Source organism: Saimiri boliviensis, chromosome 17 (genome assembly GCF_048565385.1).
Source record: "Saimiri boliviensis isolate mSaiBol1 chromosome 17, mSaiBol1.pri, whole genome shotgun sequence".
Classification (NCBI taxonomy): Eukaryota; Metazoa; Chordata; class Mammalia; order Primates; family Cebidae; genus Saimiri; species Saimiri boliviensis.
In genome coordinates, this window is record NC_133465.1 from 55442104 (window position 1) to 55447802 (window position 5699).

Below are 5699 nucleotides of genomic sequence, written 5' to 3' on the forward strand. Positions count from 1 at the left end.
ATAAATTCAGAACATAAAAAATGATACTCTGGAAAAGTAATCAGCATAATCCAGACAGTAGAAATTCTACCGCACAAATTACCTAATTTCTTCAACAAGTGAATGTAAGTAAGAAAAAAACAAGAGATGGTGAGGAAATCTATAGATTAAGTCTTCAGACCTATCAACGAATCACTACAATGTGTAAATTTTGCTTGTACTGATTCAAATAATTTGTGAAAATAAATAACTGAAATATTCAATGATGAAATGATTTGACATATAATATGGGAGGGGAAGGAAGGGTATGGATGAAATAGGATTGGGAAAATATTGGTAACTCTAAGGCCAGGTGCGGTGTGACCCACACCTGTAATCCCAGCACTTTGAGAGGCTGAAGCAGGCAGATTACCTTGTCAGGAGTTTGAGATTGGCCTGCCCAACACGGCGAAATCCTGTCTCTACCAAAAATACAAAAACAATCTGGAATCCCAGCTACTCGAGAGGCTGAGGAATGAGAATCACTCGAACCTGGGAGGTGGAAGTTTCAATAAGCTGAGATCACACCACTGTACTTTAGCCTGGGTGACAAAGCGAGACTCTATATGGTATTTGTTAAACTCTCTTTCTTCTTTTTGTATGTTTGGAGTTGTCCATAATAAAAAGAAAAAAAAGGAGGAACTTACACAAGTTTAAAATGTATCATCAGACAGTCTCTGTGAGTTGAAATTTTGTTGACTTTTGCAGTTTTGTTTGTATTCACCTTTCCTAGGCCTATTCTACTATTTCATTGTACCTGTCTCTTTGTGAAAGACATTGCATAACTAAATTAAAAAGCCTTATACCACAGCTAACAGAAGACTTAAACTTCCTGATTTTCCTAAGGGGGATCATGTATTAAACTTGAAAATGGTGCAAATTTAATTCTGTAGAGTATGCTGTTGTGTATTATATGCTCTTGTCCAACCTAGTAATGCAACAGAAATGATGCATGTGGTCTGTGCCAACCCAAGAACACTTTCTTCAACTTTACTGTACTCCAAGTTCATCTTAATTTCTTTTGTTGAGACAGAGTCTCACTTTGTCGCCCAGGCTGGAGTGCAGAGGCACAATCTCGGTTCACTGCAAACTCTGCTTCCCGGGCTCAAGCAATTCTCATGCCTCAGCCTTCTGAGTAGCTGAGACTACAGGCATGAGCCACCATGCCCAGCTAATTTTTGTATTTTTTTTTTTTTTTGTAGAGATGGAGTTTCGCCATGTTGGCCAGGCTGGTCTCGAACTCCTGGTCTCAAGTGATCCACCTGCCTTGGCCTTCCCAAGGGCTGGGATTACAGGCACGAGCCACTGTGCCAGCCCAAGTTCATTTTTATTTCCATCCTTTTTTAAATTTTCAGACAGAGCCTTACTTTGTTACGCAGGATGGAGTGCAGTGGCACGAACGTGGCTCACTATAGCCTCAACCTCCTGGGCTCAAGTGATCATCTCACGTTAGCCCAAGTAGCTGGAGCTACAGGCACGCACCAACCCAACCAGCTAATTTTTTAATTTTTGTAGAGAGAGAGTCTCCTCATGTTACCCAACTACTGTGGCAGTTACACTTCCTGAGCTTAAGTGATCTGCCTGCCTCAGACTCCCAAAGAGCTTGGATTACAGGCACGAGCCACTGGGCCCGGTTGGTCCAAATTCATTTTAAAGTAGTATAAAACACATCTGTACACGAACTATACCTTACCTGGTGCATAACCAAACCAACCAGGAAAAACAGATACTGTCAGCTCTGTGGTCTGAATATGTTAAACAAGGCGTAACAAATTTGGCACTGACAACCCAAAGCATATGAATTCATCCAGAGATGAAAAGTAGCCAAAGATAATTAGGTTCACATGAAATTAAATTTAGAAAGAATTTCAATTTGTCAATTTACAGGGATTATTCCAATTTAGGAAACTGTAATTACCTCTCATACAGAGCCTCCCCATCCTGGTATTTGTTTCTGGGAAAGTAAATCAGTGTCAGTTGCTTGGCAAGTAGGGAATTAGAGGAAAGATACTTCCAAGAAAAAAGAATTTCATTTTGGCAACAACGTGCAGCCCCTAGAAAGATCCCCTCCTCCTTCCTTCAGCTATGAAATACATTACTGGGACAATTGTAGAAATCTGAATACAGACTGTAATCACTCTAGAGAACGGTACTGCTTTAATATGAATTTTCTGAACTTGATCATTGTATTGTGGTCATGCAGAAGATGCCCCCACGCCTTTTTTTTTTTTTGGTTTCGCTCTGTTGCCCAGGCTGGAGTGCAGCAGCACGATCTTGGCAGACTGCAACCTCCGCCTCCCGGGTTCAAGCGATTCTCCTGCCTTAGCCTCAGGAGTAGCTGGGATTACAGGTGCACACCGCCACGCCTGGCTAATTTTTGTATTTTTAGTAGAGACAAGGTTTCACCACGTTGGCCAGAATGGTGTCGATCTCCTGACCACATGGTCCACTGCCTTGGCCTCCCAAAGTGCTGGGATTAGAGGCGTGAGCCACCACACCTGGCCAGAAGATGTCCTTGTTTTAGAGGGTTAAGCTGAAGTATTTATGGGATTAAGCTGAAGTGTCTGGATGGCTGCAAATAACTCTCAAATGGTTTAGGAGCGAAAGAAAAAACAGCTAGAGATTAGTAAAGTACACATCATAAAATGTTACCAATTGGTAAATTTAGATGAAGGGTGTATGGGTGTTCATTGTTTTCTCTTGCTTTTTTTTTTTTTTTTTTTTTTTTTTTGAGATGGAGTTTCGCTCTTGTTACCCAGGCTGGAGTGCAATGGAGCGATCTCGGCTTACCGCAACCTCCGCCTCCTGGGTTCAGGCAATTCTCCTGCCTCAGCCTCCTGAGTAGCTGGGATTACAGGCACGTGCCACCATGCCCAGCTAATTTTTTGTATTTTTAGTAGAGACGGGGTTTCACCATGTTGACCAGGTTGGTCTCGATCTCTCGACCTTGTGATCCACCCGCCTCGGCCTCCCAGAGTGCTGGGATTACAGGCTTGAGCCACCGCGCCCGGCCTTCTCTTGCATTTTTTAAGAATTAAACTTCAAAAAAGAATTAGACACATGATCCAGAATGAACTCAACCATAATGATGTTATAACATGTACATAAACATGTACAAAGAAGGCTAAGGGGCAAAAAGCAAATAAATGCTGCATCTTAAGTAATAAAAACCCGTTAGCCCACATTTCCTTCGAAAAACAGCTAAGATTCATAACAGGAAGTCATTTTCTTTTTCTTTTTTTTTTTTTTTTGAGACAGAGTTTTGCTTGTTGCCCGGGCTGGAGTGCAATGGCACGATCTTGGCTCACTGCAACCTCCACCTCCTGGGTTCAAGCAATTCTCCCACCTCAGCCTCCCGAGTTACTGGGATTACAGGTGTACACCACCACGCTCAGCTAATTTTTTTTTTTAAGACGGAGTTTTGCTCTTGTTACCCAGGCTGGAGTGCAATGGCGCAATCTTGGCTCACTGCAACCTCCGCCTCCTGGGCTCAGGCAATTCTCCTGCCTCAGCCTCCTGAGTAGCTGGGATTACAGGTACGCACCACCATGCCCAGTTAATTTTTTGTATTTTTAGTAGAGATGGGGTTTCACCATGTTGACCAGGATGGTCCCGATCTCTTGACCTTGTGATCCACCCGCCTCTGCCTCCCACAGTGTTGGGATTACAGGCGTGAGCCACTGTGCCCGGCCTCAGCTAATTTTTGTATTTTCAGTAGAGACAGTTTCACCGTGTTGGCCAGGCTGGTCCTGAACTCCTGACCTCAAGTAACCTGCCCACCTCAGCCTCCCAAAGTGCCGGGATTATAGACATGAGCCACTGTGCTAGCTGGGTCATTATCTAGATGGAATGTCAGTTTAAAGAACAACTCTTTTATAGATGTAGTATATAGTATATATTATCAGAAATCAATCTGAGATATATAGTGTTTTTTGGCCTAGAGGAAGAAAGCATACTGCCTATATATGGCGAACATGGATGATTTCCTTTCCAAGAAAAGGAACTATAGCAAACAGTCAGAATTTTACTCTGTAGTTAGATACAATCTATTCTTCAAAAACTTTATTCACTAACCATTTACGGAACCCCTGTTAACCATTTACTGAATACCTGTCTTGTCCCAGTGGTCCTGGGCTTAGTCCTTGCCTTGAAGGAGTCAGTCTATCAAAGTCTCTGCATATCTTTATAAAATCCTAGTTTAATTTTAGTAATTTAGATTGCAGGCAACCTAGAAATAATTTACAACTACTAATTAAAGGCAATTATGAACAGGTGCAGTGGTTCACGCCTGTAATCCCAGCACTTTGGGAGACTGAGGCAGTTGGATCACTTTAGGCCAGGAGTTTGAAATCTGCCTGGCCAACATGGTAAAACACTGTCTCTACTAAAAATATAAAAATCAGCTGGGCATGGTAGCATATGCCTGTAATACCATTTACTTGAGAGGCTGAGGCATGAGAATCACTTGAACCCAGGAGGCAGAGGTTGCAGTGAGTTGAGATCACACCACTGCACTCCAGCCTGGGCGACAGAGTGAGGCTCTGTCTCAAAAATAAAGTAAAATAATAAAATTAAGGCAATTACAATTCTCTACTCCAATTAAAATGGCATATAATTCTGTAAACCATAATATAGTTTATAGTCTTGTCTGAGGTAGTTGCATTTTGCAAGCATCTGATTCCCTACCAGATTATTTTTCAATGCAGAAGCCAGTCTTTAAGTACACAATTAAATCAGAAGTCACAAAGAGTAAAATTAAAATGTCTATCTAGGGACTGCTTCTGCATTTCAGTCATTTACTTATTTTCACTGGCTAAGAGGTCAGAGATCAATGAGACTTGTCTCTTTAATTATGGGTTCTTAGATGCAAAATAAAGATCTACTATGCAAAAGCTCAAGATTCCTATAAAGAAAAAGTTTAGGAACTCATAATTTTATAACTGGCTGTCTACAAATAATTTTTGAATGGTTCAGAAAAAAAAAAAAAAGATAAAAAGGGGACATGCACTGTGGAGACCTGCTGTGGTCTCCACATTTTCATTTCTGCTGAGTACTGCACTGCCGCTGAGCAAAGGTCCCATTTCATAAAGAGAATGTGATTTTTGTTTGTTTGTTTTGTTTTTGAGACAGGGCCTCACTCTGTCATCCAGACTGGAGTGCAGTGGTGCCATCTTGGCTTACTGCGACCTCCACCTCCTGGGTTCAAGGGATTCTCCCATTTCAACTTCCCAAACAGCTGAGACTATAGGCACGCACCAACAAGACCCCATCTAATTTTTGTATTTTTGGTTCCTTTGGTATTTTTTTCCATTAAGGCCTACTGAGAGATTAAAAATGACGGAGGAAACCTATTTATTAATGGCCACATGTGTGACTAAAGTTTACACAGAGTGCCTGACCTAAAACGCAGCCTTTCACTACTGCAAGGTAAATTCAGCCATCAGGATTCTTTCTGTAAATCTGGGCTATAGAATCACACTTGAACTTTTCATTTGTCCTAAAGGACAGGGGAGACAGCAGGAGGCAAGTATGTGCCTGGATAAGGACGCCTCTCTGCCCTGCTTGGGGCAGAAGAGGTCCATGCAGAAGACACACTACAAATATGTATGAAAGAAAGATGAGCTGTGGAACAAATGAGCAGGGGCAGCTTCTGACTTGATCAAATGACATTCTTCCTAGTA